Here is a 14,802-nt window from a genome sequence, read left to right as displayed (position 1 = left end):
ATGGTAACCTCCAATTACCATGTTGGCTCCAGCAACCTTGGTGAACATACCTAACAAAACATGTTAATCCTAGACTGGAAGCTAAAATCTAAAGGTGGGCAGAGAGTTCTAAATTACCAGACCTTCCTTTCAAGTTGGACTCAATTTAAATATGAAATATTTATCTAAGAAATTTGTGTTGTAGCTAGAGGGTGTAAGTCTGCTGGCCTTTTCAATGTGTACATTCATTGTTTTAACAGTTGCATTCATTTATTCACTTTTATTAACCTAACAGTCCTTTTTCACATGAAGGAAGTCAGTATGGTGAACTTGTCATTTGGATTATGTGCACCTTTAAAACAATATTATTCCTTCCTTGTTAATCATTCAGATAAACCATGATGTAAAAAGAGAATTAAATGAAGTATAGCGGCAAAACCAAAACAAAACAGTTGTCATTACCCTGCAACTGCTACCAAGTTGTTATACTCGCATGACGCACCGCTAGCTCCAGTGAAATGATTGGTCCAAAGAGTTGAATCCTTTATTCGATCCTTTATTAGTAACTAGCAAACATACAATCTTGAAGCGATGAACTTAATCATAGCCATGTAAGCTAAGCATTACTCAGCAATACTAAGGGGTCAGCAAAAAATACGACCTCTGCCAGTCCCAAACCACAAACTGCTTTGAAATAAGCAAGGATACGTAACTTCTTCCCTTTGCCTTTACCACGCCCCACTCATGTGGCCAGTTACCATAATAAACATATGAAACCCACAACACAGGATACAAAGCAGATAGAGAACAGGTACATAGCTTCCATATAAAGTACAAATGAGATCAGAGAATTGACCTTTCAAATCTCTCAGCAATAATGTGATCTTCTTAAAAAATAAGTATTTCCCTTAAACCTTGTCCAAAGAACAAATCAGCAGGGTGTAAGATAATTCCAGTTTTGGTAACTCCTAGGTCGGATCCAGAGGCAAAACTCGCTGTTGATGATTTCCCTGATTATTAATCTGATTAATGATGTGACAGAAGGTAATTTTCAGGAAATCATCTGGATTTTATAACACCTATCAGGACCACAGGATTTAGCATGGCACCTTAAACCTAATGAATCAGTGTTGCAATGTAAGAGACACCAGAGTCAATTTCACATAACAAACCTCCACACACAATAACAAAGAAAATATTGAAACATACACAGCAGATCAGGCAGCATCTGTGAATAGTGAAAATTCAGATTTCAGATTTCAGCATTTCAGATTGAAGCTCCCAACAATTGACAATCACCTTCAAATAATTACATTAGTGATGTCAATTTAGAGGCTAATTTTGGCTAGTGTGCCAAGGTTAACACTGAGCTCCTCTCCAAAATTTCCACATGGGAGAGTACATTGGGACACAGTTAGTCACCTCATCTGCATATCTAAAGCAACACACACAAAATGCTGGAGGAAGTCTGCAGGTCAGGCATCTATGGAAATGAATAAACAGTCAATATTTCCAGCATCTACAGAATCCCTTGTGTTTATCATCCGCACATCTGTTAAAGCAGTTCTTCATCAGTAATGAATCATGTTGTACTTCAGTCTCAAGAGCAGGACTGGAACATGCCATAGAGTTTCTGCCTCAGTGATCAGAGTGCTACCAAATCAGCTGGGGTCTGTAAGCGCCTGCAACTTGTTAATTCAGTATAGAGTGCTCACAAACATAGGAAACAGATTTTTTTATGGCTTGATGAAAATAAGACCTGCTGTATATGCATTCATATCACAAGTTATATCTGTCATGTGGGTATTAAACTGAAGCAAATGGTTCTTGGAAGCAACTATTTGTAATACAGTTCTTGCCACCAAAGTATATGCTACATAGGTGACAAACTTTCTCTATGATGTTACAGCAGGAAATGTCAGGAAGATATATATTAAGAACATAACATAAGAAATAGGTCATCTGGCCCATTGAGCCTGCTCCGCCATTCAATAAAATCATGGCTGATCTGACCATGGCTCATGTCCACCTACTTACCTTTACCCTAGAACCCTTAATTCCCTTAAGGCTAACTAACAGAAATACAGAAAACATAGAAAACCTACAGCACAATACAGGCCCTTCAGCCCACAAAGTTGTGCCGAACATGTCCCTACCTTAGAATTACTAGGGTTACCCATAGCCCTCTATTTTTCTAAGCTCCATGTACCTATCCAAAAGTCTCTTAAAAGACCCTATCGTATCTGCCTCCACCACCCTTGCCGGCAGCCCATTCCACACACTCACCACTCTCTGCATAAAAAACTTACCCCTAACATCTCCTCTGTACCTACACCCCAGCACCTTAAACCTGTGTCCTCTTGTGGCAGCCATTTCATCCCTGGGAAAAAGCCTCTGACTATCCACACAATCAATGCTTCTCATCATCTTATATACCTCTATCAGGTCACCTCTCATCCTCCGTTGCTCCAAGGAGAAAAGGCCGAGTTCATTCAACCTGTTTTCATAAGGCATGCTCCCCAATCCAGGTAACATCCTTGTAAATCCCCTCTGCACCCTTTCTGTGGTTTCCACATCCTTCCTGTAGTGAGGCGACCAGAACTGAGCACAGTACTCCAAGTGGGGTCTGACCAGGGTCCTATATAGCTGCAACATTACCTCTCAGATCCTAAATTCAATTCCACAATTGATGAAGGCCAATATACTGTATGCCTTCTTAACCACAGAGTCAACCAGCGCAGCTGCTTTGAGCGTCCTGTGAACTCAGACCCCAAGATCCCTCTGATCCTCCACACTGCCAAGAGTCTTACCATTAATACTACATTCTGCCATCATATTTGACCTACCAAAATGAACCACCTCACACTTATCTGGGTTGAACTCCATCTGCCACTTCTCAGCCCAGTTTTGCACCCTATCGATGTCCCGCTGCAACCTCTGACAGCCCTCCACACTATCCACAACACCTCCAACCTTTGTGTCATCTGCAGACTTACTAACCCATCCCTCCACTTCCTCATCCAGGTCATTTATAAATATCACGAAGAGTAAGGGTCCCAGAACAGATCCCTGAGGCACACCTCTGGTCACTGACCTCCATGCAAAATATGACCCTTCTAATAACCATGTAATGAAAATAAGGCAAATAATAGACTTATTTAATGGATTTAGTGGATAGCAGGGATATGGAGGGCTATGGTCCCGGTGTAGGTCGATTGGAGTTTGTAGCTTAAATGCATTCAACATGGACTGGATGAGCTGAAGGACCTGTTTCTGTGCTGTACTTCTCTGTGACTCTATTTGAACATTAAATGAGAAAAGACCTATAGGGGACAGGAAAGAGTGGACAAATAGAAGGAAGCAGTTTCAAGAAAAGAAGCCCAAGTCTATCTAGGATGTGTCAGCATGTAGAACATTAGAAAGTTTTTGACAAGAACTGACCATTCGGCCCAACAGAACTTGCCAAATTCCTATTCACCTAGTCTGTTGAAATAACTATCAAATTTAGATTTAAAAGTCTCTAAGGTACTACTCTCAACTACACAACTAGATAGTTTGTTCCATGTGTCCACAACTCACTGTGTAAAGAAATGCGTCCTGATGTTAGTCTGAAATCTCCACTGAGCCAGTTTCCACCTATGGCCGTGTGTCTTTGGTGAAGGTTAATTTTGAAGAAGCAGCCAGCAGCCACCTTAATTTTACCCTTAGTGATTTTGAACACTTCTATTATGTTCTCCTCTCATTCTACATCTACTTAGGCTAAAAAGATTTAATTCTTTCAATCTTTCTTCAGAGCTCATACCCTGCAGACCTGGAATGAGTCTCGTCACCCTTCTCTGAACTCTTTCCAGTGCCTTCACATCCTCACAAAATATGTACACTGCTGTACACAGTACTCAAAGTGTGGCCTCACAAGCGCATTATACAGCTTAATGAGAACATCTCTAGACTTGAACTCCACTGAGCCCAACACTGATGATAGCTCTCAGGTTTTCATATGCCCTACAGTTAACATGATTACTATTTTTTGTATTCTTTATATAGCTGATATTTCTTCAATAATTTTTATGTATATCTTTATTCATCTATGTAGTTGACCTATTGTTTTTCTTGCTTCTGCCAACCTTGGGCATGAACATTTCCTGCACTGCATATATAACCTGTTGAAGTCGACCCCATTGTTCCTCAACCAATTCAACATCAAGCCATTGCTTCCAGATTACCTTCTGAAGTCCTTGCCGCATCTGCAGAAACTTTCCCTTTCTGAAATTCAATTTAATGGCTTTGATTTTCACTGATAAACTCCTAAAACACTTCAAAGCTAACAATTTTATGATCACTTGTTCCTAAAGAATCAACAATCTGTACTCAAAATTCTATCCTGATTGTGACAGGATATCAAATCTAGATGGGCCTCCCATCTTGTTGGTGCATTAACATACTGGGTTAAATAACAATCATTCAATAACTCAATGAATTCACTTTCGCTTAATTCATTAGTCACTGGGCTCTCCCACTTTAATATGGGAAATTAAAGTCATTCATAACTAATACGTTACTTCAGAACTTGCTTTTTTAATATTTTGATAGTTGCTTATTAAAATCACCATTAGCATTAGGAGGTCTATAACATACACCCAATGATATTTCTTTATCCTTATAAGGAGTGTTTCTGTAAACACAAGTTCTAAGGAGCTTCCAACCTGAATAGCGGATTTTATATACAGCATACTCGGTGGCCACCTTTTAGGTACAGGAATGGAGCCCAGTGTGGTCTTCTGCTGCTCTAGCCATTTCAAAGTTTAACATGTTTAGAGATGCTCTTCTGTACCCTACTGCTACGTGCGTGGCCTCTCTGGTGATGAATATCTGTAATCTGTCAAGTAGGAGGTCGTGCACAATTCTGATTTGATGGAGGCAGACGTGAGAGAACGGAGGAACATCTGGTGAAACTTCTGAAATGCCTGCTTTGCTGCCGCTGCTACTGTGTGATCCGAAATCTCCGGAGGGAAAGGCCCCGAATCCTCGGCTTTGCCTGTTGCTCAGCAGCTGGGTCCAAGGTCGAAGCGCTAGGCAGAGATGGTACTTGGTGCTCAGTGTCGGAGGGCTGGTCGGAGGCTCGAAGTTTTCGAACAGACTCAGAGTCAGACTGTGGTCAGGTGCTTCCAGGATGCTGCATCGGCAAGTTTGCGGCGCTGGAGGTTCAAGGCAGGGAGAGTTTCTTCCTTCTACCGTCTGCGTGAGATGTTGGGGCTATCGGGACTTTGAGACATTTTTTTACCGTGCCCATGTCCTGCTCTTATCAAATTACAGTATTGCTTTGAACTGTGTTATAATTATGTGGCTTTTGTCAGTTTTAGTCTTGGTCTGTCTTGTGTTTCTGTAATATCATACTGGAGGAACATTGTATCATTTTTTAATGCAGGCAGTTCTAAATGACAATAAACGAGGACTGAGTGTCCTCATAATCTAATCTAATCTAATGTGTGGTTATTTGAGTTAATGTTGCCTTCCTGACATCTTGAACCAGTCTGGCCAACCTCCTCTGACCTCTCTCATTAATAAGGCATTTTCGCCCACAGAATTGCTGCTCACTGGATATTTTTTGTTGTTCGCACCATTCTCTGTGAACTCTAGAGACTGTTGTGTGTGAAAATCCCAGGAGATCAGCAGTTTCTGAGCTACTCAAGCCAACCCTTATGGCACCAATGCATATTCTATGGTCAAATCAATTAGATCACTTTTAGACCCCAGATCTGATGAAGGATCTCTGCCCGAGACGTCACCTGTGTACTCTTTTCCATAGATGCTGCCTGGCCTGCTGAGTTCCTCCAGCATTTTTGTGCGTTACTCGGATTTCCAGCATCTGCAGATTTTCTCATGTTTTAGACCACTTTTCTTCCCCATTTAGATTTTTGGTCTGAACAACAACTGAACCTCTTGGCAACACTCACAACATGCTGGAAGAACTCAGCAGGTCGGGCAGCATCCGTGGAAACGATGAGTCGATGTTTCGGGCCAGAACAGAGGCCCTATAAAGAAGGTGGGGGGAGGGCGGGAAGGAGAAGGCTGGTAGGTTCCAGGTGAAAAACCAGTAAGGGGAAAGATAAAGGGGTGGGGGAGGGGAGGCAGGGAGGTGATAGGCAGGAAAGGTGAAGGAGGAATAGGGGAAAACACAATGGATAGTAGAAGGGGGCGGAACCATGAGGGAGGTGATAGGCAGCTGGGGGAGGGGGCAGAGTGACATAGGGATAGAGGAAGGGAGGGGGAGGGAATTACCGGAAGTTGGAGAATTCTATGTTCATACCAAGGGGCTGGAGACTACGTAGACGGTATATGAGGTGTTGAACTGAACCTCTTGACCATGTCTGCATGCTCTTATGCATTGAGTTGCTGCAACATGATTGGCTGATTAGGTATTTGCGTTACCAAGCAGGGGTATAGCTGTACCTAATAAATTGGCTACTGGAGTGTATACGAACTATATATATGATACTCATATATATAGTGGTTCCAGCAAGAACTGTCTAGGGTTAAATTGCAGGCTGAATTTTCATTAGTCTTTCTTTTTGGATATTCAAATCTGTTCTTTGGCAAGACGTTTTGTGATCATGAGAAAGTGACTATTTTTAGATTGGGCAATTGTCAGTGCAGTAAGAATTTAAAGGGCTGCAAGGATTTTCAGAAAACATTGATCTCTTCCAAGGAAGTATTGAAAATAATTCTATAACTGCATTATAATCCTTCCGTGATATTTTACGAATCCAACATACGTGCTAGTGCTCTTCTGTTTTTAATAAATGCATCATAATGAAGGATATGAGGAACACTACATCAAAATTTGCTGCCAAAATGAAGCCAAGGGTTCATCAGTTTAAGAGGCAGACCATAACAGTCACAGAGAAGTAAATTTTTAGAACTGACATCATAGCCCAGAACAAGGTTACACAGTGTCTTAAAATTCATGACTTTGCCATTTAAAGAATCACGTATATAATTCTAATGTATATTAAAGTGATCTGAAAGAATAAGAGCAAAGAAAAGTAATGTAAAGAACAGAGATGATCATAGCTTTCTATTGGACATCTGTTGATCAATGGTTTGATTTAGTCATGTGAAAAGTAGTATGCACGGGAAGAGCATGTACTTAAAGCCGGAGAGGGTGATAGGGAGGTAAATTGATAGTCATTTGGCCCCATTAAGTCCATGCTGGCTCTCTCCCAGGACAACTGTCTAATTCCTGCTACATCCTTAGCTTCCACCATATGTGAAGGTAGCTCATTTCAGATTCTAGCCATATGCTGCGTAAGAATTGCTTTTTCTCAAGCCACATAATTCCCCATCCTTTTATCATGACCGCTCACGGCTTGATCCTACCAACAACAAGACTGGCCTTTCATCATGTCCTTTGTATGGACTCCTCATGATTTCCCTGTAATTGTGCTCTATGACTATTATTAAGGCCCAGAGTTCTTTACTACTTTCTCAACCACCCCTGTCACTTTTCATGACTTGCGTATCCATAGATCCCAGGTCCCTCTATTCATGTACCTCTTTTAGAATATTTTATCCTGTTTTGCCTCTACACAATCTTTCTTCCAACATGCATCACCTTACATCTTCTGCATTAAACTTCATCTACCAAACATCTGCCCATTTCACCAGCCTTGTTATACCCTGCAAAATTCCCTTCACAGTTCATAATACTGAAATGTTCCATGCCTACAATATGTCCATGGAATTAAACATGGCTGAAAATAATGAACAAAGCCTTGTTTGAATCTTGAAACTATTTTCTGTTATCAATGCCACATATTCATCAATTTCTAATATTCACTGAACAGCAGGAGTATGTTTAGGAAAACATATTGTAAAAAGAGTTAGTGTGTATAGGTGCAGGAAATAGTTTCGGTGGAAAGTATTGTTCATTTTAAAAGAAAAGTAGATCAATATTTCAATCATGAGGATATGATTGTCCAAAGGAAAGAGAAGAATTTTAATTATAAACTCAGAAGTCATATTCAATTTAAAGTATTGCCTTACAGTAAAGATATAAAAGCAAAAGGAACAGTAAAGCTGGGTTTATTGAGTTTAGTAAATGTGCTCCTGACAAATGCCCTCGGGATTGCAAAGTATAATGATTAATTGAGTAATAATAGATCATTTACACTTGTCAAAAATATCTACAAATTTAAGGTGATCATAAAATTAATTAAGATATACAAAGAGAATGGCTAGAAGGCAGTGTTTGAAGATAAATTATTAATGAAGCTAAGACATTAAACATTTAAAAAGTCGTCAGTCACTGGAAGTTAAGGAATAGAAAAGAGCACAGGAAGTTTCTGAGCTGCAACAAATCTTAACTCCTTGAGGGACGCTAGTAAAAGTGGGGAGCATTCCAATGAAGGAGACATCAGCGGGCTGATAGCTTTGAACTGCCTTATGTAAACGGCATTAATCAGTGGCTCTCAAGTCTACCTAAGACTGAGTTACAAATGCAGTCAGGCCCATCACACAAAACAACCTTCCCCCCCACTAACTCAGTCTATTTTACCCGCTGCCTTAGGAAAGCAGCAAATATAATCACGGACCCCTCCCATCCAATCATTCTCTCTTCTCCCCACTCCTGTCAGACAAGAGATTCCACCAGTGTCAAGGACAGCTTCTATCCTACTGTTATCAGACTCCTGAAGAAATCTCTCATTTGCTTCAAGTTGAACTCTTGATCTCTGAATCTATTTCACCGGGACCCTTGCAATTTCTTTGTCACTGCAACACTATGTTGCATTTTGTTTTCATTTTACTACCTCAACGTACTTATGTATGGCATGGATCTATCTGGATGGCACACAAGCAAAAGCTTTTCACTGTGACAATGATATACTAATACCACCCTCAAGAAGCAGGATACACCATGAGTTAATTCAGACTTTAGAGTTTGGCACTGAAGCTTCTTTACGTTCAAATTTAGGCAGCTGGGTTTCTCACTGCAGAGATTGGGACTTTTGCTACAAAGTTGTCTGTCAGAACAAGAAGGAGTACACAAGCAGTGCTCTCTCAGGAAGATCCATTGATATTCAAGAATGACTTTTCTGGAAGATTTTGTGGATTCAATGTTCTAATACAACCTTGATTTGATTGGGCATCTGAGGATCTGTTTCGGGTCACCAGTACTATGTTCTGTGACCACACTGTTGATTTGGATTCACTCTTTGACCACAGGGCATATGGTGTGATAGGTTTGGAAGTTTTAAGCTGTGCTTTTTCACTGAGCCCAGCTGAAGAAAGTTGCGTTCAAAAGAATTGTAAATACTTAATGCAACCTACATAATCCTGTATCACAAATGGATTCTGACATACAAAGCATTATGCTTCACAAAGGCTATTAACAAAGGAGCTCAAGAGTAAATTAAGGAGAAGTCAAGGGAAGGGATACAGGGAGATTGGGGCTGAGGGGGAATGATAAATGGCAGAGGAGACTCGATGGGCCAAATGGCCTAATTTTGCTCCTCTGTCTTAAGGTGCTATGGTCGAATATTGTCTTCAAAATAAAAGAACATAGAAAACAGAGATAATTTGACCAAGTCACAAAAGCGATAGAACCTCCATTTTGTAATTATACGTTTTGCTTTCTAATAAATTATATCACTTTTACTGAAATTATATACAGGGAATCAGAACAGAGGGGAGAGTTGGAACAGGCGGAAAGGCTAGGAATTGTGGTATTACCTCACAACCAATGGTGGGAATTTATCAGCACAGCAATCTAGATGACAAAATAAGCTACAATTCCACATCCCGTACCTAAGAATTGATACAGGTGCTAGCAGTGGATGTAGTATTTCTAATATTGTAAAATATGCTGAAAGAAAGCACTACATGAATACCATAAGTTCAAAGTTAAGAAACAGAACTTACACTCAGTCACCAGTTTATTAGGTACCTTCTGTACCTAGTAAAGTAGTCACTGAGTGTACGTTCAGGGTCTTCTCTGCTGTAGCCCATCCACTTCAAGGCTTGATGTGTTGAGCATTCAGAGTTACCCTTCTACACATCACTGTTTAACGTATGGTTACTTGAGTTCCTATTGTTTTCCTGTCAGCTTGAACCAGTCCAGCCATTCTCCTCTGACCTCTCTCATTAACAAAGGTGTTTTCTCCCATAGAACTGCCTCACTGGATATTTTCCTGTTTCTTGCACCATTCTCTATAAATTCTAGAAATCTGACAACGGATAGTCAGCATGGCTTTGTCAAGGGCAGGTCGTGCCTTATGAGCCTGATTGAATTCTTTGAGGATGTAACGAGACACATTGATGAAGGTAGACCAGTGGATGTAGTTTGTATTCATTTGATAAGGTTCCCCATGCAAGGCTCATTCGGAAACATGGGATCCAAGGAGACCTTGCTTTGTAGATCCAGAAATGGCTTGCCTACCGAAGGCAAACGGTGGTTGTAGATGGTTCGTATTCTGTGTGGAGGAAGGTAACCAGTGGTGTTCCACAAGGATCTGTTCTGGGACCCCTCCTCTTTGTGATTTTTATAAATTCCTCGATGAGGAAGTAGAAGGGTGGATTAGTAAGTTTGCTGATGACACAAAAGTTGGGGGTGTTGTGGATAGTCTGGAGGATTGTCAGAGGTTACAGTGCAACATCAATAGGATGCAAAACTGGGCTGAGAAGTGGCAGGTGGAGTTCAACCCAGATAAGTGTGAAGTGGTTCATTTTGGAAGGTCAAATTTGAAGACAGAATATAATATTAATGGTAAGACTCTTGGCAGTGTGGAGGATCAGCGAGATCTTGGAGTCCATGTCCATAGGACACTCAAAGCTGCTGCGCAGGTTGACTGTGTTAAGAAGGCTTATAGTGTGATGGCTTCATCAACCGTGGAACTGAGTTCAAGAGCCGTGAGGTAATGTTAAAGTTATGCAAGACCTTAGTTTGTCATATGGGGGCGCTGAGAAGCAGACCCAAATGCAAAACACAGACACTGAAGTACAAACGTTTGTACTAGGAACAGGACAAGGAACTTGGAACAAGGAGCCTGGGCTAAGACTCCGAGCCAGAGACTGGGCAGGGACCCAGAACCTGGGTCTTGACTCCGGCTCGGACCCTGGATTGAGGGGAGGACAAGACATGGCTACAGGACTGGACGTGGCTAGGCTACAGGACGAGGCACATGGACAGGACGAGAACACAAAACCTTGACTTGGACAGGACGAGATTCTAGGATGTGGCTTGGACTGGATGAGATTCTCCTGGACAGGATGAGGTTCTTAGACGTGGCTTGGAGAGGACGAGGTTCTTGGACGTGGCTTGGACAGGATGAGAGACTCCTGGACAGGACAACGGAACTCCAGCACTGGGCTGGGCAGGGAATTTCCAGGGATAGGCGAGGAATCTTCAGTGCAGGACGTGGCTCTTGAACTAGATTTGGCTCAGCTCTTGGATTCGGCTTGGTTAGGCTCTTGGGTATGGAGCCAGGACTCCTCCTTGGAGCGCAGGGCTGGGACCCTTCCTAGGACGCAGGGCTGGGATGACTGCCGAGGACACTTGCCAAGGGAACTGCCAAGGTAAATTGCCAAGGGACTCCTGGACTGGACGAGGGGATCCTGGACTGGACGAGATCACAAAGCCTTGACTTAGACAGGACTGGAACATGGCGCTTGGAACTTGGAACACAGGAACACAGAACACAGAGTCAGGACTCTTCCTTGGGAACAGGGCCTAGGGCCGGGACTCTTCTTTGACACAGACACTAAACACGGGGACACAAAGAGATAGTTCCAAACTCAACGATAGATATTTCCTTATCTTGACGTGGCAAGGCTCCAGTCTCACTCCAGCGTTTGAACTTGACGGGGATGCAGGCGAGGCTTCAGAAGGAAGGGAAGGGGAACAGTCCAGCAAACAATCCCTGGTTTGCAGAGGTCTTTATGTGCCAGAGCTAAATGAGAATCAGGTGCCTCAATTAAGGTACCCAACAGAACAAGGGAGAAAACAGGAAAACCCGGAACAAGGATCAATGGACCTGACCGCGAACCAGAATGCGTACTTACGGACCAGACCATAACATAGATAGACCTCACTTAGTGTACTGTGTTCAGATCTGGTCACCTCACTACAGGAAGGATGTGGATACTATAAAGAGAGTGCAGAGGATATTTACAAGGATATTGCCTGGATTGGAGAGCATGCCTTATGAGAACAGGTTGAATGAACTTGGCCTTTTCTCCTTGGAGCAAAGGAGGATGAGAGGTGACCTGACCTGATAGAGGTGTGTAAGATGATGAGAGGCATTGGTCATGTGGACAGCCAGAGGCTTTTTCCTAGGACTGAAATGCCTAACATGAGCGGGTATAGTTTTAAGGTGCTTGGGAGTAGGTACAAGGGGGATGTTAAAGATAAGTTTTTCGTACAGGGAATGGTGGGTAGGTGCGTGGAATGCATTGCTAGTGACGGTGGTAGAGGTGGATACAATGGGGTCTTTTAAGAGACCTAGAGCAGGCTACATAGTCAGCACAACATTGCGGGCTGAAGGGCCTGTAATGTGCTGTAGATTTCTATGTTTCTGTATTCTATGTTGTATGTAAAAATCCCTTGAGATTTGTATTTTCTGAGATTTCTGGCACCAAAGATGGTTAAAATCACCGATCACATTTCTTCCCTATTCTGGTGTTTGGTCTGAAACAACTGAACCTCTTGACCATATGTGCATGATTTCATTCATTAAGTAGCTGCCACATGATAATTTGATTAGATATTTGCATTAACAGGCAGGCGTACCTAATAGAGTGGCCACTGAGTGTATCTTGAGTACATTAAAGGTCAACAATTCATTGTGCTTATAGATTTGGGAGCACATATGCCATTTTAAGACTCCAGTGCTTTTAAAACCACTGCTAAAAATAATTCCACTACAAGAAAAAATGTCATAACTTATGGAAATTTCTTAGTGATTTACCATCTTGTCAGGAAATAACTGACCTTAATACAACAGTTTTACTGACACTTTTTTTTCTGTCTGTGGGAAATCTACAGACTGTTACCAAAATAAACCTCTTGCCTTCCCAGGGTATATAATACCACATTGTTTTTATTCTCTCATCTTCAATTAGATTAGTGCAAGCTTGTGCAGAACTTTTTCTAACTTTATTAACTTTGAATGACTGTTCAATATTTCCAGATCATATCTGGCACAGAATGGGCACAAATCAACTCTCCTATTACTGACCCCAGGATCTTAACTTAACTCAAACTGAGCCCAGGAAAGAGCATGTCCATAACACTTTACAAATCACACTGCCACCATCGTGAGGTGAGGTGCAGAGCTGAAATTATCAAATGATAGGTGGAGGGGTAGGAAGTGCTGAGGAAGCAATGCAATTGCTGCACGACTTGGACGAGTTAGAAGAATGGGCAAAAACTGGCAGATAGAATACAGTGTTGGGAAATGTATGATAATGTATTTTAGTAAACGGAACAATATTGCAGACTATTAGCTAAGTGGGGAGAAGGTTCAAACATCAGAGGTGGTGAGGAACTTAGGAGCCCTCGTGCAAGACTCCCAGAAGGTTAATTAACAGGTTGAGTCTATGGTAAAGAAGGCAAATGCAATGTTGGCATTTATTTCATGGAGAATAGAATATAAAAGCAAGGAGAAAATACTGAGGCTTTAAGACACTAGTCAGGCCGCACTTGGAGTATCACAAACAGTTTTGGGCCCCATATCTCAGAAAGGGTGTGTTGTCATTGGAGAGAGTCCACAGGAGGTTCACGTGGATGATTCCAGGAAAGAAGGGGTTAACATATGAGGAGCGTTTGGCAGCTTTGGGCCTGTACTCACTGGAATTTAAAAGAATGCATGGGGATCTCATGAAACCTACCAAATGTCGAAAGGGTGGGTGTGGAGAGGATGCATCCTATGGTGGGGGCATCCAGAACTAGAGGGCACAGCCTCAAAATTGAGGGGCGACCTTTTAGAACAGAGGTAAGGAGGAATTTTTCTAGTCAGAGAGTAGTGGATCTGTGGAACGCTCTGCCACAGACTGCAGTGGAGACCAAGCCCATAGGTATATTCAAGGTGGAAGTTGATAATTTTCGGATCAGTCAGGACGCCAAAGGATCTGGCAAGAAGGCAGGTGTATGGGGTTGAGTGGGATCTGGGATCAGCCATGATGGAATGGTGGAGCACACTCAATGGGCTGAATGGTGTAATTCTGCTCCTATGTCTTATGGTTTTATGGTACCTCATTCTGGTAACTCCTGCAACAACACTGGTGCCAAGCTGTATGGGTCCTAATGCCCTTCCCTTGGACAACATCAGTGTCGTGGAGAGGGGAGACTTGCAGCATGGGCAACTGCTGGTCTTCCATACAACCTTGCCTAGGCCTGCGCCCTGGAGAACCTTTCCAGGCGCAGATCCATGGTCTTGCGATACTATGCCACCACCACCATAGATAACATTGTGGTTTAAATCCTTGAAAACTTCATTAAGATCACAGAAATTCAATTTACATGGGAACCTTTCAGGAAATAGTTTGGGAGACATTCAGAGGCAGAGAGCAATAGAGAACTGAACAAGGCCCTTCAGCCTAATTTATCCATTCTGACAAGATGCCCATTAAGCTAGTTCAATTTGCCTGTGCTTGGCATTCTTGGAAACATTCTTATTCATATAACTGTACTTATCTAAATGCCTCCTATATATTGTTATTGTACCTGCCTCAAATGCCTTCTCCAGCAGCTCAGTCCTTCTAAGTGAAGAAGCCTGAATCTTCTGGTTTAGCTTTAAATCCACCTCTCAAAGCTAAGCATTACTTCTT

The 14,802-nt window shown here is 42.1% G+C and overlaps 1 protein-coding gene across 1 annotated transcript in view; it reads right to left on the bottom strand.

Annotated features, from left to right (window-relative positions):
* Window positions 1–14,802, bottom strand: part of trpa1b (transient receptor potential cation channel, subfamily A, member 1b) — a 111,136-nt gene that overhangs the window by 74,615 nt on the left and 21,719 nt on the right. The window lies entirely within an intron of this gene.

The sequence above is a fragment of the Mobula birostris genome, chromosome 1 (assembly GCF_030028105.1).
Source record: "Mobula birostris isolate sMobBir1 chromosome 1, sMobBir1.hap1, whole genome shotgun sequence".
Taxonomy (NCBI): Eukaryota; Metazoa; Chordata; class Chondrichthyes; order Myliobatiformes; family Myliobatidae; genus Mobula; species Mobula birostris.
Note: the sequence above shows the minus strand (reverse complement) of the source record. Positions and strands in the feature narration are given on the sequence as shown.